General features: G+C 35.2%; 1 long non-coding RNA gene across 1 annotated transcript in view; it reads right to left on the bottom strand.

Annotated features, from left to right (window-relative positions):
- LOC134807708 (uncharacterized) overlaps nt 1-22,673 on the bottom strand; it is a 111,442-nt gene that overhangs the window by 52,307 nt on the left and 36,462 nt on the right. The window lies entirely within an intron of this gene.

Here is a 22,673-nt window from a genome sequence, read left to right as displayed (position 1 = left end):
TTCTTCTAGCAACCATCCAAGATATAACATTGCATTTAATGGTCATGCCTCTTCAGGCTCCTCTTAGCTAAGACAGTTCTCAGACTTTTGTATTTAACACCCTTGATAGAGACTTCTAAGGCGTACAAATCAGGAATTTTGTAGCATGTCCTTCAATTTGGATCCTCTTGATATTTTCTCATGATTAAACTGGAGTTATATTATTGAGAGGGAAACCACAGAGATAGCTAGAAATTTCTATCTTAGGACATAAAGGCCATATGTTATCAACATAATACGATATATCACAGTTAATGTTGACCTTAATCACCTAACTGAGGTAGTGCTTGCCCCGTGGTTTCTTCACTAAGCTTACACCCTGTCCCACTGTATTCTTCAATGAGTGAGAAGTTATGATTCACCTTTTTGAGATTCATAATATCTACATAATTATTTGGTATTCTCCACAAGATATTATCTCTTATCTCTTAGTTGTTTACATAATCCTTTCTTTATGTTAGTATGAACTTATGGATATTTATTTTATACTTTGAGTTACAACTCAATAGTACTTCATATTCTTGCTTTTTTTTTTTTTTTTTTTTTTTTTTAGATTTTGCCATTGAGGCCCCTTCAGTTGGCTCCTATATCCTTTTGACATACTCCAACCATTGCATTACTTTTAATACTTTCTTACTTCCTAGCACTACAAGATGTACCAGGCTCGTCTTGCATAACTCTTTGCCCCAATCCTAGAACCAGCCAATTCTCTAAAGATCCCTGGTGCCTTTTAAAGAATAGTGTTAGAAACTCAGTGCTGGGCTCTGAATGGGCTCATTGTTACTTGGTGTTATTGTCCTCTTAGCCAGCTGTCATTGTCTTCTAAGCCCTCAAAGATGACGGAACAAGAACTATATATGCATATACTGACCGTGTGTGTATGTGTGTGTGTGTGTATACATATCAAAATTTATATCTATATTTCTCTATGTAATAATCTGTCTATATTAAACTAAACACAAGTTCATAATGAAGTTGCCACTAATCTATTACCACATGGATCATTCCAGCCTCCTACATTGCTTATTTAAAATGATGAGAAACCTGGCTACCACTGTCCACTACTCATTTACCTTAACTATTCAATTCCAGTATACATGAATACAATTTATATCTCATACAATGTGAAAACAACTTTATCTACTAAAGAAGAGTGCTTCTGTACAGTTCCATTTGCCTTTAGTTTTAAGACTAGTCATTTCCCTTTATTTAGGTCACTTCCATACACATTTCAAATGTATATATTTATTATTGTTTTACTTACAACCTAATGTATATAATATTATATGTATTTATCATTTTTACATTAAAACATTTATATTCTGTGATATTGATATTGATTTAAAAATTGGTACATATTAAATAAATTAACCTGAATAATTGTGGTATTTCATTTTGGAAATCCATATTCTTTCAAGAGATAATTTAATATGTGACTTTGTTGTTTATATCTATTTTCTTCATATTCCTTGTATCTTTTCATGTAAATGTTGCTGCTAAGTTGTTTGCAGCACACATTTTTATTTGGTATGTCTTATTATAAATTTGATTAGCATTTATATCTACATTTAAATTTCTTCAATAGGAAGATTGGAATAACTGATATGTGATTGTTGTTAGCCTTTGCATATTACATCTTTTCATTTCCTCTTCACTTTGATCTTAGTAACACCCTTTATTTAGGTCTATATCTTCTACACTTTAAAGTCATCTTTTATTTTGTCATGAAATCAGATAGTGATTATTTGTTAAATATGTGAGTTTAGCTCACACCCATACACCCATATGTAAATATGTTAGATGCATCTATTTAATCTTTTTTCTTTGTAATTTTGTGATTGCATTTATTTTAAGTACATTGTCCTCCCTGCTTCCTTTACCCTAACATACTGACTTTCACACAGATACCCCCATGGAAAACAAACAGGAAATACAAATTTTAAAGCAGCTTATTCTTATTGCTAGTTCCTGATACATGATTTTTAAAAACTTTTATTTTGGGTTCATGGATACATGTGCAGGTTTGCCATATGGGTAAACTCATGTCATAGGGGTTTGTTGTACAGATTATTTGATTACTCAGGTACTAAGCCTAGTACTCAATAGTTATTTTTCTTGACACTCTCCCTCCTCTTACCCTCCACCCTAAAAGTAGACCTCGGTGTCTGTTGTTCCCTCCTTTGTGTCCATGAGATCATTTTTTTTTTAATGGCCACATAGCATTCCGTGGAGTATATGTACCACATTTCTTTAGCTATTCTGCCACTGATGGGCATTTAGGTTGATTTCATGTCTTTGCTATTGTGAATGGTGCTGCAATGAACATATACATACATGTGTCTTTATTGTAGAATGATTTATATTTCTTTGGGTATATACTCAGTAATGGGATTGCTGGGTCAAATAATAGTTTTGTTTTTAGCTCTTTGAGGAATTGCCACGCTGCTTTTCACAATGGTTGAACTAATTTACACTCCCACCAAGAGTACATAAGCATTCCCTTTTCTCTGCAATCTTGCTTTCCACTTCTTTATCTTTTTAAATAAACTTCACATTGTAGTATCTCTTCTTAATTATGTGATTTTATTAAAAACAAAACTTAGGAAGGCTTGTAGTTTCTTAACAGTTGTATTTATAACAATAAATACAACACAATACGATAGCTAATAGAAAAATAATCTCTATGACTTTAGATATCATCCATTAACACCTTATTGTAAGTCTTTCCACTCTCTTGATTTATCCCTCTGATTTTATTTGATTGAATGATCACTCTTCTTCTTTACCTTCACAGTCTTATATACAATTAAAACTCTTGTTGATTGCTCTCTTTTAAATAAATCATTTATCAAAGTGCAGTGCACATGCTGAAAAGTGCCCAAATACATATGCACAAAGTATACTTATCGGCATAAACACCATACACAATTATAATTATTACTTTAATGTAATTTTGTGATACAATCATTAAGACTATGTTGAAGTAGTGTTAAAAGAAACAGCATGCAACATGCAATTTAAAATAAGATTGAAAACATTCTGTATTAAGTTATCTATCAAGCATATGTTCAGTTGCCCTTACTCTACTCTTAGGCTTGTTTCTTCAGATGTTAGAATTTGGCTTGTGCCTATGGATACTTGAGGAGCCATAGAGTCAGGATAATTATTTAATTTTAAAACAAACTATAGTAGAATATATACCATGCTAACAAGGACAGTTAAGTAAAACAGAAGTAACTGATAAATTGGTAAATGACATTAGTCGTTAGTGTTCACCATATGTTTGAGAGAGAATTAAATTATCTCTATGCCAATTTGTCTGGTATTATAGCCAATAATTATTGTAGTGTATTACTTCTATTCTTTAAAGTGAAAATATATTTTAAAACTTTATATTCTAATAATTTAATAATTCTAAATAATTTAGAATAATTTCTAAATATTTGCAATGAGTTGAATGTCTCAAAGCTCCCTTTAGAAACTGTGCCTACAAAATAGCAAAAAGTAATCAAAATAAAGCTTTCCACAAAACACACACGTTATTATCTAACAGAAAGTGAATAAAAACAATGTGGCTATCTCTACTTCCATAAATAAGTTGGAAAAAGCACATACAATTTTAATACATTTTGTTCTCTTGATAAATTAATTCATTAATTTTTCATGATACAAATTTGACCTTTTGTTTCTGTCAACTTATTTTTAATTAATGTAATCACTCACCTGAAATGACCTTATTATTTGGTTTGTTTGGATGTGTTAATAATGTAAATAATGCAGATAGGAAGCAGATTTAAAAGTAGTTGTTGAAATGAATGTATCTCTTTCTCATTCAGAAATATTAATGTTTAGCATCTTAAAATGACCCTAGGAATTCTTTAAGTAATTACCTAATTGCTTAATTGTTCATTAGATACTCTAATGCTAAAGAAAGCTATTGACCATTTTCTTACAAATGGTTGTGCCTGGCACAGAGTAGTATTTAATTATTTCTCTATGGATTAAAATGTTGGCTTTAGAATATTGCAGTTAATCAACTTCTGACTATACGTGTCTAAATTAGGATTGAGGATCGTCTACAAATAACCACTTTTCACTATATAGGTAGTCAATTATCTCTACTCCATTACTCATCAGGGGCTGACTTTCCTTCACTGACTCTGTGTCTCAGACAAAACCACAGCTACTATCAGATTAAACTTTGCCTTTCTGTGCTGATGTATTATTATAACAATATGAATATTCAAGAGTTGACTGGCAGCATAAAGTGAACTCAACAATGTATTCAAGAATATCAAGGGATGTGTTGAATCCATTAGGAAAAGTCTAACCTTATCTATTGAAGTACATTCCTGCACTTCCTTTTCAGCATTCAGTTATGTCTTCATGATAAATTACATCAAAGATGTTTTCTTTTAGCAATTTTCTTTTTCTGATAGTCATAGATCTATTCATTTTGTAAAATTGATGTCACCTTATTACAGAATTTAATCGTTTTCTGTTCCTCTATTAATTAACTTGACCTGTTTACTTAACAATATTTTATTGCATCAGATTTTTTAACCAATAACTTATATTTGTTATTATAATTGAATATCGTGCATTATTGTTCTGATTAAAATATTTTTTCCATGGTAGGAAATAAAAATTGCTTATGATAAATCTGTGGACAAGACAAAGATTCTGATCTCATACAGCTTAAATTTATATATATAATTAGTGGCAGGAATATTCTATGAAGAAAATATAACAAAGATTGAAAGAAAAATTTGGGGGAGGGGCCAAGATGGCTGAATAGAAACAGCTCTAGTCTGTAGCTCCAAGAAAAATGAATGCAAAAAAGGTGAGTGATTTCTGCATTTCAAACTGAGGTACCCAGTTCATCTCATTGGGACTGACTAGGCAGTTGGCGTGACTCATGGAGAGCAAGGCAAAGCAGGATGGGGTGATGGTTCACTATGGAGCTGCATGGGGCAAAGGGACCTCCCTTCCCCAGCCAAGGGAGGCAGTGAGGGACTGTGCTAACTGCCCGGGTACACTACTTTTCCCACAGATTTTTTTTCAATCTGGGAATCAGGAGTTCTCTCATGAGTCTAAACCACCAGGGCCTTGGGTCTCAAGCACAAAACTGGGCAGACCCAAAGCAGCTGCTCCTATCAGCAGCTGTTTGGGCAGGCACTGAGCTGCAGGAGTTTGTTTGTTTGTTTGTTTGAGAAGGAGTCTCTCTCTGTCGCCAGGCTGGAGTGCAGTGGCGGGATCTCTGCTCACTTGCAACCTCGACTCCCTGGTTCAAGTGATTCTCCTGCCTCAGCCTCCCGAGTAGCTGGGACTACAAGCGCACGTCATCACACCCAGCTAATTTTTGTATTTTTAGTATAGACGGGGTTTCACCATGTTGGCCAAGATGGTCTGGATTTCTTGACCTCATGATCCGCCTGCCTCAGCCTCCCAAAGTGCTGGGATTACAGGCGTGAGCCACCGCGCCCGGCTTGCAGGAGCTTTTGTATACTCTAGTGGCACCTGGAACTCCAGTGAGGCAGGAGAACCATCCACTCCTGTGGAAAGAGGGGTGAAGCCAGGAAGCCAAATGGACTCGTTCAGTGGGTCCCACTCCCATTGAACTCCGCAAGCTAAGACCCACTGGCTTGAAATCCCCACTGGCCAGCACAGCAGCCTGGAGTTGGCCTAAAACGACCTAATTCCCAAGGGTGGGGGCAAGCACCATTACTGAGGCTCTAGTCCATGGTTTTCTCCTGATAGTGCTAGGGAGACAGGGAGATTTGGACTGGGCGGTACTACCCACAGCACAGCACAGCAGCTATAGTAGATTGCGGCCAGACTTCTTCTTTAGGTGGGACCAGGATCCATCCCTCCTCAAAGGGCAGGGCCTCCCTGCAGGAATTCCAGCAATTCCATCCGGGGGCTTATAGACAGAACTCTAATCTCCTTGGGTCCGAAAACCTGGGGGGAGGGGCGGCCACAGTCTCAGGTTCAGCGGATTTAATCTTTCCTGCCTGCTGGCTTTGAAGAATCCGGCTGATCCGAATGAAGGGGAGTCCCCCAGCACAGTACACCAGCTCCGCTAAAAGACAGTCGGCTTTCTTAAGTGAGTGCCTGACTCCGTGCCTCCTGATTGGGTGAGACCTCCCAACAGGGATGGCCAGAAACCTTATACAAAAGAGTTCCAGCCAGCATCAGGTCAGTGCCCCTCTGGGACTAAGCTTCTGGAGGAAAGAGCAGGCAGTAATCTGCTGTTTTACAACCTCCACTGGTGATACCCAGGTGAACAGGGTCTGGAGTGGACCCCCAGCAAACTGCAGCAGACCTGCAGAAGAGGGGCCTGTTAGAAGAAAAACAAACAGAAAGCAACAACACAACAACAACATCAACAAAAAAGACCCCACAAAACCTCATCCAAAGATCAACAGCCTCAAAGATCAAAGGTAGATAAATCCATGAAGATGAGGAAAAACCAACAAAAAAGCGCTGAAAATTCCAAAAGCCGGAATGCCTCTTCTCCTCCAGTTGTTGCAACACCTCTCTAGCAAGGGCATAGAATGGGGCAGAGGCTGAAATGGAGAAATTGACAGAAGCAGGCTTCAGAAAGTGGGTAATAACAAACTTCACTGAGCCAAGGATTATGTTCTAATGTAATGCAAAAAAACAGAACAAAACAAAACAAAACAAAACAAAAAACTAAGAACCATGATGAAAGATTAGGGTAGCTGTAAACTAGAATAACCAGTTTAGAGAGGAACATGAATGACCTGATGGTGCTGAAAAACACAGCATGAGAACTTCATGGTGCAAACACAAGTATCAATAACTGAATCAACCACATGAAAGAGAGAATATCAGAGCTTGATGACTATCTTGCTGAATTAAGGCAGGCAGACTAAAGAAAAAGAATGAAAAGAAATGAACCAAACCTCTGAAAACTATGGGACTATGTAAAAAAGCTGAACCTATGACTGATTGGATTATCTGAAAGAGATGAGGAAAATGGAATCAAGTTGAAAAACACACTTCAAGATGTCATCCAGGAGAACTTCCCCAACCTAGCAAGACAGGTCAATATTCAAATTCAGGAAATCCAGAGAATTCCAATAAGATACTCTATGAGAAGATCTACTCCAAGCCACATAATCATCAGATTTTCCAAGGTTGAAAAGAAGGAAAAAATGTTAAGGGCAGTCAGAGGGAAAGTCAGGCCACCTACAAAGGGAAGCCCATCAGACTAACAACAGACCTCTCAGCAGAAACTCTACAAGCCAGAAGAGATTGGGGGCCAATATTCTTAAAAAAAAAAAAAAAAAGAATTTCTTACCCAGAATTTTATATCCAGCTAAAGCTTCATGAATGAAGGAGAGATAAAATCCTCTTCAGACAAGCAAATGCTGAGGGATTTTGTCACCACCAGGCCTGCCTTGCAAGAGCTCCTGAAGAAAGCATGAAAAGGAAAAACCTTTACCAGCCACTACAAAAACACACTGAAGTAGACAGACCAATGACACGATGAAGCAACTACATTAACAAGTCTAAAAAATGAACCACCTAGCATGAGGATGACAGTATCAAATTCACACATAACAATATTAACCTTAAATGTAAATGGGTTAAGTGCATCAATTAAAAGACACAAAATGGCAAGCTGGATAAAAAGACAAGACCCATCAGTGTGCTGTATTCAAGAGATACATCTCACTTGCAAAGATACACATAGGCTCAAAATAAAGGGATGGAGAAAAATTTGCCAAGCAAATGAGAAGCCAAAAAAATCAGGGGTTGCAATCCTAGTTTCTGGCAAAATAGACTTTAAATCAACAGAAGTCAAAAAAGACAAAAAGGACATTACATAATGGTAAAGAGCTCAATTCAACAAGAAGAGATAACTATCGTAAATATATGCGCACCTAATAAAGGAACCCCCAGATTCATAAAACAAGTTCTTAAAGACCTACAAAGTGACTTACACTCCCAGAAAATAATAGTGGGAGACTTTAATACCTCACTGTCAGTAATAGACATATCATTGAGAAAGAAAATTAACGAAGATATTTAGGACTTGAACTCAGCTCTGGGCCAAGTGGATCTGATAGTTATGTATAGAAAGTTCCACCTCAAAACAACAGAATATGCATATTTCTTGGCACCACAGGGCACTTACTGTAAAACTGATCACATAATTGGAAGGAAAACACTCCTCAGCAAATGCAAAATAACTGAAATAATAACAGTCTCTGAGATACCAGTGCAATCAAATTAGAACTCAAGATTAAGAAACCCACTCAAAACCCCACAACTACATGAAAATTGGAAAACCTGCTCCTGAACGGCTTTTGGGTAAATAACGACATTAAGGCAGAAATCAAGAAGTTAATTGAAACCAATGAGAACAAAGAGACAACATATCAGAATCTCTGGGATGCAGCTAAAGCAATGTTACAAGACACATTTATAGCACTAAATCCTTACATCAAAAATCTGGAAGGATCTCCATTGACACCCTAACATCACAACTAAAAGAACTAAAGAACCAAGAGCAAACAAACCTCAGAGCTAGCAGAAGACAAGAAATAACCATGCGCAGAGCAAAACCGAAGGAGATAGAGACAAAAAAAAAAAAAAAAAAAACCTCTTCAAAAAAATCAAGGAATCCAGGAGCTGTTTTATAAATAAATGTAATAATATAGATAGGCCATTGGCTAGACTAATAAAGAAGAAAAGAGAGAAGATTTAAATAAACATAATCGGAAATGATAAGGGGGATAATACCACAGACCCCACAGAAATACAAACAACCATGAGAGAATACTATAAACACCTCTCTGCAAATAGCCTAGAAAATCTAGAAGAAATTGATAAATTCCTGGACACATACACCCTCCCAAGACTGAACCTGGAAAAAGTCAAATCTCTGACTAGACCAATAAGAAGTTCTGAAGTTGAGGCAGTAATAAATAGCCTACCAACCAAAAAAAAGCTCAGGTCTAGATGGATTTACAGCTGAATTCTATAAGAAGTACAAAGAGGAGCTGCTACTATTTCTTCTGAAACTGTTCCAAACAATTGAAAAGGGGGGAAGGGAGGACTCCTCCCTAACACATTTTATGGGGCCAGCATCACCCTGATACCAAAACCTGGCAGAGACACAACAACAACAAAAAAAGAAAACTTCAGGCAATATCCCTGATGAACATCAATGCAAAAATTCACAGTAAAATACTGGCAAATGGAATCCAGCAGCACATCAAAAAGCTTGTCCACCACAATAAAGTAGGCTTTATCTCTGGGATGCAAGTCTGGTTCAACATACACAAATCAATAAATGTAATTCATCACATAAACAGAACTAAAGACAAAAACGACATGATTATCTCAATAGAAGCAGAAAAAAAGCCTTCAATAAAATTCAACATCCCTTCATATTAAAAGCTCTCAGTAAACTAGGTGTTGAAGGAACATACCTCAAATTAATAAGAGCCATTTATGAAAAACCCACAGCCAATATCATACTGAATGGGCAAAACCTGGAAACATTGCTTTTGAAAATTAACATAAGACAAGGATGCCCTCTTCCACCACTGTTATTCAACATAGTATTGGAAGTTATGGCCAGGGCAATAAAGCCAAAAAAAAAAAAAAAAAAAAAAAAAAAAAGAAAGAAATGGTATTCAAATAGGAAGAGAGGAAGTCAAACTGTCTCTGTTTGCAGATGACATGTTAATATATCTAGAAAAGACTTTTGATTCAGTCCAAAAGCTTCTTAAGCTGATAAGCAACTTCAGCAAAGTCTCAGTTTACAAAATTAATATACAGAAATCACAAGCATTCCTATACACCAATAACAGACAAGCCAAGAGCCAAATCATGATTGAATTCCCTTTTGCAATTACCACAAAGAAAATAAAATGCCTGGAAATACAGCTAACAATGGAAGTGAAAGACCTCTTCAAGGAGAACTACAAATCACTGCTCAAAGAAATTAGAGAGGACACAAGCAGATTAAAAAAAAATTCCATACTCATGGATAGGAAGGATCAATATTGTGAAAACGGCATACTTTCCAAAGCAATTTATAGATTCAATGCTATTCCCATTAAATTACCATTGTTGTTCGTCACAGAAAGAAAAAAAAAGCATTTTAAAATTCATATGAATGCCAAAAAGAGCTCATTTAGCCAGGACAATCCTAAACAAAAAGAACAAAACTGGAGGCATCTGTTATGCAACTTCAAACTATACTACAAGGCTGCAGTAGCCAAAATAGCATGGTACTGTTACCAAAGCAGACACATAGACCAATAGAACAAAATAGAAAATTCAGAAATAAAACCACATATCTACAACCATCTGATCTTCAACAAACCTGACAAAAGCAATTAATGAGGAAAGGATTCCCCATTTAATAAATGGTGCTGGGAGAACTGTTTAGCCATATGCAGAAAATTGAAACTGGACCCTTTCCTTACACCTTATACAAAAATTAACTCAAGATGGATTAAAGACTTAAATGTAAAATCCCAAACTATAAAAACCCTAGAAGAAAATCTAGGCAATGGCATTCAGGGCATAGGCATGGGCAAAGAATTCATGATGAAATAGCCAAAAGCAATTGCAACAAAATCAGAAATTGACAAATGGGATCTAATTAAACTGAAGAGCTGCATGGCAAATAGAACTATCATCAGATCAAACAGACAACATATAGAATGGGAGAACATTTTTGCAATTTATCCATCTGACAAAGGTCTCATATCCAGAATCTACATGGAACTTAAGAAAATTTAAAAGAAAAATAAAAACAAACAATCCCATTAAAAAGTGGGCAAAATATATGAACAGACACTTCTCAGAAAAGACAAACATGTGGCCAACAAACATATGAAGAAAGCTCAACATCACTGATGTTGAAATGCAAATCAAAACCACAATGAGATACCATCTCATTTCAGTCAGAATGGCAATTATTAAAACTCAAGAAAAAAACAGATGCTGGTGAGGTTGAGGAGAAATAGGAATGCCTTTACACTGTTGGTGGGAATGTAAATTAGTTCAACCACTGTGAAAGACAGTGTGGTGATTCCTCAAAGATTTAAAACTGGAAATACATTTGACATAGAAATCCCATTACTGGGTATAAACCCAAAGGAATATAAATCATTCTAATATAAAGATATGTGCACATGAATGTTCATTGCAGCACTATTCACAATAGCAAAGACATGGAATCAACCAAAATGCACATCAATGATAGACTGGATAAAGAAAATTTAGTACATATACAGCATGGAATACTATGCAGCCATACAAAGAAAGAGATCATGTCCTTTGCAGGAACATGGATGAAACTGGAAGCCATTATCCTCAGCAAACTATTGCAGGAACAGAAAACCAAACACTGCATATTCTCACTTATAAGTGGGAGCTGAACAATGAGAACACATGGACACAGCAGGGGGAACAGCACACATTGGGGTGTGTCTGGGGAACCTAGGGGAGGGAGAACATTAGGGACAAGTGTTAATGCATTCTGGGCTTAATACCTAGGTAATGGATTGATAGGTGCAGCAAACCCCCATGGCACACATTTTCCTATGCAACAAACCTCCTGATATGGTTTGGCTGTGTCCTCACCCAAATCTCAACTTGAATTGTATGTTGCAGAATTCCCACATGTTGTGGGAGGGACCCAGGGGGAGGCAATTGAATCATGGGGGCCAGTCTTTCCCATGCTATTCTTGTGATAGTGAATAAGTCTCACAAGATCTGATGGGTTTCTCAGAGGCTTCCACTTTTGCTTCTTCCTCATTTTTCTCTTGCCACTGCCATATAAGAAGTACCTTTCACTTCCCACCATGTTTAAGACACCTCCCCAGCCATGTGGAGCTGTAAGACCAATTAAACCTCTTTTTGTCTCAGTTTTTAATATGTCTTTATCAGTAGTGTGGAAACACACTATAACAGTAAACTGGTACCAGTATAGTGAGGTGATGCGAAAAGATACCCAAAAATGTGGAAACGACTTTGGAACTGGGTAATAGGCAGAGGTTGGAACAGTTTGGAGGGCTCAGAAGACAGGAAAATGTGGGAAAGTTTGGAACGTCCTAGAGACTTGTTGAATGGCTTTGACAAAAATCTTGTTAGTGATATAAACAATAAGGCTGGGGTGGTCTCAGATGGAGATGAGTAACTTGTTGGGAACTGGAGCAAAGGTCACTCTTGTTATTTTTTTAGCAAAGAGACTGGTGGCATTTTGCCTCTGCCCTAGAGATTTGTGGAACTTTGAAGTGGAGGGAGATGGTTTAGGGCAGCTGGCCGAATAAATTCCTAAGGAGCAAAGCATTAAAAACTGACTTGGGTGCTGTTAAAAGCATTTCATTTTAAAAGGGAAACAGAGCATAAAAGTTCATAAAATTTGCAGCCTGAAAATGCAGCAGAAAAGGAAAACCAATTTTTTGTGGAGAAATTCAAGCTTGCTGCAGAAATTTGCATAAGTAGCAAGCAGCCAGCTATTAATCCCCAAGACCATGGGGAAAATATCTCCAGGCCATGTTAGAGACCTTCATGGCAGCCCCTCCTCTCATAGGCCTGGAGGCCTAGGAGGAAAAAGTGGTTTTGTAGGCCAGTCCCAGGGTCCCCATGCTGTATGCAGCCTAGGACTTGGTGCCTTCTGTTCCAGCCACTCCAGCTGTGGCTGAAAGGGGCCAACATTGAGCTTGGGCTGTGGCTTCAGAGGGTGGAAGCCCCAAGCCTTGGCAGCTTCCACATGGTGTTGAGCCTGTAGGTATAGAGAAGTCAAAAATTGAGGTTTGGGAACCACCAACTAGACTTCAGAAAATGTATGGAAATGCCAGGATGCCCAGGCAAAAGTTTGCTGAAGGGGTGGTGCCCTCATGGAGGACCACTGCTAGGCCAGTGTGGAAGGGAAATGTGGGGTTTGAGCCCCCACACAAAGTCCCTACTGTGGTACTGCTTAGTGGAACTGTGAAAGAGGGCCACTGTCCTCCAGACCCCAGAATGGTAAATCCACTGGCAGTTTGCACCATGCACCTGGAAAAGCTGCAGACACTAAACAGCAGCCCATGAAAGCAGCCAAGAGGGAAGCTGTACCCTGCAAAGCCACAGGGGCAGAGCTGCCCAAGACCAGGGGAACCCAACTTTTGCATCAGTGTGATCTGGACATGAGATCATTCTGGATCTTTACAATTTGACTGCACTGCTGAATTTTGGGCTTGTATGGGCCCTGCAACCCCTTTTTTGGTCAATTTCTCCTATTTGGAATGGGTGTATTTACCCAATACCTGTACTCCCATTGTATCTAGGAAGTAAATAGCTTGTTTTTGATTTTACAGGCTCATAGATGGAAGGGACTTGCCTTATCTCAGATGAGACTTTAGACTGTGGACTTTTGGGTTAATACTGAAATGAGTTAAGACTTTAGGGGACTGTTGGGAAGGCATGATTTGTTTTGAAATGTGAGGACATGAGACTTGGAGGGGCCAGGGGTAGAATTATATGGTTTGGCTGTGTCCCCATCCAAATCTCAACTTGAATTGTATCTCCCAGAATTCCCACCTGTTGAGGGAGGGACCCAGAGGGAGGTAATTGAATCATGGGGGCTGGTCTTCCCCGTGCCATTATTGTGATAGTGAATAAGTCTCACAAGATCTGAAGGGTTTATTGGGGTTTCCGCTTTTGCTTCTTTCTCATTTTTCTCTTGCCACCACCATTTAAGAAGTGCATTTTACCTCCCACCATGAATCTGAGGCCTCTCCAGCCATGTGGAACTATAACCCAATTAAACTTCTTTTTGTTTCCAGTTTTGGATATATCTTTATCAACAGTGTGAAAACGAACGAATACACCTGCATATCCCGCACATGTACCCCAAAACTAAAAAAAAATTTTAAAAATAAAACACAAATGTGGTGAGTATTCATGTGTATGACTAGGTTAACTCATTCTGATAGTGTGAGGAATTAGTGAAAAACTGAATGAAATAAGAATGAGAGCCATGCGATATCTGAGAAAAAATGAAGATTATATATAGACATATATATATAAAGACATATATATATATAAAGATATATAAAACAGCTCAAGGTAAAACTGAATATATATTAGGAGAGCAGCAGAATAGCAGACCCACATCCCTGAGTGTGGTGTTTGTAATTAAATCTAATGTAAGAGGGAGGTCTACTCCAGAAAGATGTTAAATTTTGGCTGAAAGATCTCTACTTTGACAACAAAGATACATTTTGTGAACTTGACAAAAAGTTATCTCCTTGGGATTTTAAGTTAATTTTAACTTGCAGTCTGTTTTTTAATTCATTAGTTAATTTATTTATTATTTATGTATTTATTTATTTTCCTTAGTGAATCCTGTGTCCCTGTTGTTGATATGTGTATATTTTCTTTAGCAAAGCTTGGACAATTAAGCCTGTGGTTGAAACACATTTTTATTAAATTCATCACTGGCTCTTAATTCATATATGTTTATCCAAAATTGAATTTCAAAATATTGAAAGTATTAGTGGGGATTTAAGTTTTATTACTCTTTATCAAACTGGATTTCACACTTGCCAGTTAAAAATTGTGTGCATATATCTAGCTGTATTTCAGAATCCTTAAGTTTTTCAAAACAAGTGGAAAGTTGAAAATGGCCAATGATGGGGCAATGAACATTATCTGCTACAAACAGTTCCTCATTTGCCACTCCACAATACTAAAAAAAGAAGGAGATACCTTTCTGTTGTCCAGTGTTGAGGATTTGGTTGACTCATAAAACTTCGATACCTGGGCTCTCAGGTTGTGCTGCATACTTGTAGTCAAAGTCTGCAGAGATGGGTGTCTTCTCTAGCTATCTATGAAACTTTCTTTAAATTTTACCATCTATAGCAGATTTTACTTATAATTTTTATACTTGTTACTGTCTTTTCATTTAGGGCTAAATTTTCTGCACTAATTTTCTTTTTTAAAAATTTAATTTAAAAAATGGACATTAGGGTAAAGAGCAGACATACAGCTTTAATGTTTTGTCTTTATATGGATATTTTTCTTCAGTTCATACCATACTATGAAAATATTGGTATTATAATGTCTGAATTTTGTACTCCAACACAATTAGCTTTGGCTCAATTCATATATTATATGCTAATATTTTTTCACTGTTGACATTGGCGAATCATTAATCAACACATGAAACTGTATAATGGTCAAATATGGATAAGTGAGGAGAACACTTCAATTAGTGTCATTTTCTTGAACATGTCAAAAGTGAATTTCCTTTTACTGCCAAAAGAACATCATGCCACTTATCTTTACTCAGACATTTATTCAGACTGTTTATCCACCGTATTTGTTACTACAATGATTCATTCTCAATATAAAATGACTATTACAAAAGGGAAGAAAATTTTACTTTGTTCATTTGTTTTGACACTGTTCCAGAGAGAATGAGCCCATATAGTCAGCTGCAAAGACTTCATAGGATTTGACTTATATTTCTCAATATAAGGAGAATATAAGAACATTTATCTTGTTTCTGCCTTTGAATCTGCCTGATATGGTTTGGCTATGTCCCCACCCAAATCTCATCTTGAATTGTAACTCCCATAATTCCCATGTGTTGTGGGAGGGACCTGGTGGGAGGTAATTGAATTACGGGGGTGGTTTCTCCCATACTGTTCTCATGGTAGTGAATAAGTCTCATGAGATCTGATGTTTTTATAAGGAGTTTCCCCTTCTGCTCAGCTCGCATTCTCTCTTGCCTACCACCACATAAGATGTGCCTTTCACCTTCCACCATGATTGTGAGGCCTCCCCAGACATGTAGAACTGTAAGTCCATTAAACCTCTTTTTCATTATACATTACCCAGTCTCAGGTATGTCTTTGTTATCAGTGTGAAAATGAACTAATACACTGCCTAAATAAAATATTAATTATTTGAATGTAGCATTTTTTTCTCTTCTACCTTACTCAATACTATTAGCTTTTGCTTTAGATAGATGTAAACACTAATGAGAGAGAAAATTAAAATTAACCTCCAGCACTCATATCTGAAATGATTGATCAATCTAGACTTAAGCTCTAATAATTCTAAGTAGGTACTCTAAGAACTTTCACTGATTTTAAAGTGTAAACAGTATGATTGTTGTCTTTACATAATTATTATCAACTTTATACTTCTCTAAACTTCTTTCTTATCTTACTAAAGTTAATTAGGTAACAAATATAAATTTACAATATTATATATCCTATTGTGCTGCCAATACAAATATAAACATGGCCTACTATCTGAGTTCACTGAGCTCTTCTTATAGTGAAAGAGACAAGATAAATAGAAAATGTCAATATAATTCCTTGTGTGGAATAATAAATGTGTTCATGGCTTCTTCAGAATGTTTTCAGTATAGTGTTACTTATTATTGCATTTTTAAAGGAGCATTAAAATTTCAATGAATGTACAATAACCAATGGTTTAATTTAGTTTATAAAATTACGTCAAATACCAATTTTTTGATTCTCTTTTATTCTGCTTTAAAGATCCCCAAATTGATAATCAGAAGGCTGCTTTGAAATACTTATTCAAAAAATGTGCCTTAATTGTCATAGCTCACTTAGGCAGATGAGCCAAAGCATAAATATTACAATTGCTACTTCTTTAAAGGAAAAGGACAAAACTCAGAGGTTTAAGACTAATTTATGCTACAGGCAGCACATCCTGAATATAAAGCAAAAGAATGTTGCTGAACTCGCTGAACTGTTGTCAATCACTTGTCTCAGTCTTAGTTTTAATACTTGTATTCACAGAATTTCCTAAGGAATAAAAAAAACTTTCTGTGCTCTATTTATAAGAGAAAGAAATAGCTTGTATTCCCCCAGGCTGACAATGATATTTTGAATTAAATATCCTTTTTATCGACATTATCAAATTAAAATCATGTAAATGCTTCAATTTAATTTATTTTATATCGTTGTGTGAAAATACATTTGAAAAATTTAAACCATTAATAAGAAATCTCTAATGTTATGTTTCAATAATATATACAAATTTAGAATTATCATGTTTCTAGTTTTTAATAAGTTGGATTAACTTTCTCCTGCTTCTCATCACATGCATGGTTGGAGAAAAAAAGGGGGGCTGCAAATAAAAAATGATTCCATAATTTCACCATTGGGAAGTAGCCATATTTTTATATATTGGCACATTTTCTTTGTTACTCTCTTTACTCTCTCTTTCCCTGCTTACCCCCAGGCTGTCTCAGCTTCCCTTCAGTGTGTCCCCCTATCTTCTAAGAGGTCTATGGGGCACTGACTAATATGTGCTTATAAGCAGGATATTTGAGGCCTTGTGCTTTAATCTCCTATTCATGAGCTTGCTTTAATAGTTCTGTGATCATCATGCCACCAGAACCCAGATCTGCTCGATTACTACTCCCCACTACTGCCACTGCAGTCATCGTTTTCCAGTTAATTCTGAAAACATGAGGAAAAGATTGCAACATCTCAAATTGATATTAAGAAATGTTTGAGAACAATTAAGGCAAATAATATATGCGTGTTTCAATTGCCAGCAATTTAAAGGCCCTTTGTGGAGCCAACTCTTTGATGGCTGGCCACTCCAGTTTGGTCAGGAGAAACTAATGTTCTTGCCCCATTCCCCTCCCTGTCAGCAGTCCAGCCAGAACTTGAGCAACAGCTTGGGCCAAATTTATTTTAGTACTTTAGTACTTCAGTTTTAGTACTTTAATACTTAAGTTTTAATAGAAATGTAATCTTTTTAAAAATGCTTTATTTAGGTGTGATGACCTACAAAAAGCTTTAGATATTTAATGTATACAACTTGATGTGTTTGGGAATAAGTATATATTTGTTTCTTGTAGTAAAAATTTCTTAAAACCCACAAGTTTATGATCTGTCCACATATGACCCCAGTAACCATTACATCATAATCTGAACTTGTTAAAAAGTTAAATTATTCAGTTTTACATAAAAGTATGTATGAATAACATCATGTTGGGCTGTGAAAATCTGAATTGAATATTCTTTTAAACTATTTTCATTAAATATATGATTTAATTTTTTGTTGTTTTCCCTTTGTCTTTATACACATTTATATGATCTTATGCAATTTGCACTTAAAAATGTATTTTAAAATGGTTATTTAACATTCATTTATGTTAAAATGATTGTTTAAATGGCAAAATATATGATGGATTATTTCTTAAGTCTTTTACCAGTCTCCAATACCTTTAATAATCTATAGTAATATTAAACAATAGGATTAAAATGGTGACATATTTTAATGGTTCCTATTAGCTCTTCAAAAATGTCTGTAAGAAAAAAATATACTTTCTTTAGCCATAATTGGCAGTGGCAAGTCAATTTTGAAAAGTACCTTACCATGTTTACAAAATTTTGATAAATGCATAAGTAAAATGCTATGACATTTAATTGATTTTAGCATTAACAAATATAATTATATTTATGTATTGTTTGGACTATTACATGCCTATGCGTGAATAATATATTTATAAACTTTATCATAGGGTTATTTATATTTTAAATGATTTTAATAGATGATTAAATACAGGTACTAATATTTATAAAGACTATATTTATTGGTTTTATGTAATTATTAATGTATACATATTACAATGTTTTTTTATCCAAGCTTACGGGGTTTTTTAGCTTTTGTTTTTAAAAAGATTGTATTAGTTATCTATGCCTGCATAACAAATCATCTCAAAATTTAATATCTTATTAACAGTAACATTTATTATCTAACATTTTCCATGTTTAAGGACACGGATGTCTTTTCCCGGGCCCTGTGACTCTGGATTTCATGAAGCTACAATTAAGGTGTCAGCCAGGACTGCAGTCATCTGAAAGCTCAACTGGGAGATTATCTTCCGAGATCATTCAAAGACTTAGCGGTTCCTCACATGTTGTTGGACACAGGACTCAGTTCCTCACAGGCTGGAGTCTTCTCCACAGGAGAGCTCATGAATTGTCATCTGTTGTCCACCAGAGGGGGCAAGTAAGAGAGTAAGCGAGAGTGAGAGGTAGCCAGTAATACGGAAGTCACAGGTCTTTGGTAACTAATGATATCCCATTAATTTGCTATATTCTGTTGCTTACAAGCAAGTTACAAAATATAGCACACACTCAAGGGATAGATAGATATAGATGTAGAAATATATATATAAAAAATTATAAGCTTGGAGATACACACACACATACACACTCACACATTATACTAGAAAACAAAAATCACTAGGAGCTATGTTAGAGTTAGAGGCTACCTCTTGGACCTTTCACAATCTTATAAGAATTTTGTGCGTGTGTGTGTCTGTGTGTGTATGTATATGTGTATAACATTCTTTCTTAGACTTTTGGTTTTTCAATAGATTTTTAAATTTAATTTGTTGTATGTTTTTGTTAAGACATTTTAGTATAAATATAAAATCTATTTGGATGATGAAATCATAGTAGACATACCATACATATACTCAAATACAGCAAATAATTGAATAAAGTTTCCATAAACACTGTCAACAAAATAAACACTTTTCCTGTTAAATTGATTCATGTTTACTATGTATTTCTTTTTCTTCTTTTTTAATGTTGCATATTCTAATTCTGGGGATTTATTTTTAAATGTTAAAATGGAAAGTAGAATTATCTAACTCTGAGCAGAGGAATATTAAATTATGGGCTATGCTACACCGAAATCTTTCAGGGTTACTTTACCAACGCTCTGCAATAATACCTTATCATGGTTTTATAACTGTTAGGGATGAAGTTATTCAAATTAAATAAAAGCCTGGAAAGAAGAATTATGTTTTTCTAACTATGCATAAATGTAAAAGATAACATTTAAAATAATTAAAATAAATAAGACTGATTATTAAAGGCAGTTATAGCCTGGTTATACATGTGATACTCTAAAGAAAATATGCTGCTATTCTGAACTTTTAAAATGTACTTGAGTGAAGTATATACATGTAAAAGTAATTTTAAATAAAGGTTCTTCTTAACCTTCTTTATATTGACACAGACAAACAATATCTACTCTTAATTACCCATAAAAAGAAGGCTTTTTTAAAAACTACAAAGCTGAACTATTTTCTTCCTTCAATTTTAGAGATAATCATGTTGTAAGAATATGTGTAATCCCTTTCTTTTCTTTTTTTTTTCTTTTTTTTTTTTTTTTTTGGAGACAGAGTCTCACTCTGTTGCCCAGACTGGAGTGCAGTGGCAGGATCTCGGCTAACTGCAGCCTCTGCCTCCTGGGTTCAAGTGATTCTCGCGTCTCAGCCTCCCAGGTAGCTGAGATTACAGGCATGTGCCACCATGCCGGGATAATTTTTTGTATTTATTGTAGAGACAGTGTTTCGCCATGTTGGCCAGGCTGATCTCAAACTCTTGGCTTCAAGTGATCCACCCGCCTGGGCCTCCCAAAGTGCTGGTATTACAGGTATGAGCCACCATGCCTGGCCTGTTTTTATCATTTTTTTATTTCAAGTATTTGGCTTAAGCCATCGATATTGGATAGTATTTTCTATTCCTAAAATTATACTCCATTGAATAAACTCCAGGTGTATTATTTATGATACTTATCTGTAACACTATAAAATTACTATGTCTATCTAGGGTGTTTAGTATATACATCTTTGAAAAAACATTAAACAAACAAAAACAAAAAATAGAATCATCACACTAGGCTATTTACTGAGTTGACCTCTTAAAATATCCTTCTGTCCGTTTAAACCTTTCGGTATTTTGTAGAATCTCTGGATACTTTTTAACTAAACAAAATTTTCAAAAAATTTCAAATTTCTTAAATTTACATTTCAACCTTTCACTCTAAATTTATTCTGGCCTCTACTATGCCACAATAATTTAAACATGAAAAAATATTCTGGTGCCCTCCCTGCTTACAATTTATGAATAACATGTCAAACTACTCACTAGCTTGCATGACCACAAGATTTTCTATAATACTTATAATTCCTTATTTTTCCCAAGACATAGTAAGTGGCCTCTCCTCCATGTTCTTGTGGTTACTAATTTACCCCTTCATCTAATTAGCCACACATTCGTTTATTCATGAATTAATAGTGTGGTATGCACTAGGGGTGCAATGTTGAGTGAAAGCAGAACTTACCATAATTAATTGAATAATTTATTCACACATAATGTTTACAACTCTTATTCTCAAAAAGTTTGTTTTAAACCCCGAAGAAAACTCATCTATCTACCACAATTGGCATAAAGCCTTGCATCTAAATTTTGAATAAAATAAACCTGAATTGTATAATCATGCAAGAGTCACTACATATGATTCCATTTCAGATTATTATTTTATCTTTGTGACACTATCACAGAAAATATTTTCATGTCTGTCATTCCTGTTGATTCTCCTGTATGAATAAATTATTTCTCTTTTATTCAGCACTGTATTTTTTGTATAATAGTTGTTGGGCTTAAAATTTAGTAATTTTTTACTAAAACTTTCTACACATCCATCCAAAATTTCTGTTTTAAGAGATACCCAGACAAGTTTCAGGTCACTGAATAATCAGTATCAATGTGCCAAGCAAATGACTAGATGCCTAAGCATATCAGTAAGTGACTACATATCCTGATCTACTTTTAGATTTCCTCTATTTGCAATTAGTTACCCATGACTGTTCATACCAACTTTAGCATTAGATAACATTAGTGAAAAATTACATTTCAAATTTAGTAAATTTGTGCTAAATTACAACCCAAAACTCTTTGAATATGCTAAGATCTACAGGGTTGTATTATATAAAAATGAAGTAAAATGCTATAATTCTTTTAAATAATAGACAGATTGCTTTATGTTGTCCTAATTTACAAAAGTGAATAAGCAATGTTGTTATAAAGAATTAACAGAGCCTATGATAATCAGACATTTAAAATAATATTTTAGTTCTAAAATTGAACCAAACTTTTGTGCTGATCATTTACTATAGTTGAGATTGCTAAATTTCTATGAAGACAAATATAATTATTGAGGCTGTTTAAATTGTATTCTTTGTTTTTTAGCATAATGTTTCCCCCACTCTATTGAGCAATAAATCATATCATAAAGTAGATACAATCATATGTTATGTATCATATAATACTATACTCTTTTGGCCAGTGTCAGTATAACCAGTTCAAGTCTTCAGGGCCAAAAGAAATAATCTCATCATCATAGGAGAGTTCATAAACCCAGTGTGAGGATATCAGGATCTCTATCACATTCATCATTTTAGCTTATTTTGGTCACATAAGTAGACTTCGTATACTTAGGAATCATCTATATTTAACTTTCAAAATAATACTTCAAATAAAATTGATGAATAGATGCATTACATAGTTAATTAAGATTTTCATACACAATCTTTGGAAATTGCTTCTGGTTTATTGGGATTACCAAATACATCCAAGAGAAATAAAAAGAAAATATATAGAGTTATTACCTTTGGCCAAGGATAAATACTTAGACATTCTGTTATTTAGTAATAGTTCCACAGACTTAACATTTTGTTGAACTTCTAGGTTAAAATAGAATTTTTCATTTGAAAGCTAATGTTAAACTCTGTATATTTC

This window comes from Pan troglodytes, chromosome 1 (assembly GCF_028858775.2).
Source record: "Pan troglodytes isolate AG18354 chromosome 1, NHGRI_mPanTro3-v2.0_pri, whole genome shotgun sequence".
In the NCBI taxonomy this organism is placed as follows: Eukaryota; Metazoa; Chordata; class Mammalia; order Primates; family Hominidae; genus Pan; species Pan troglodytes.
Note: the sequence above shows the minus strand (reverse complement) of the source record. Positions and strands in the feature narration are given on the sequence as shown.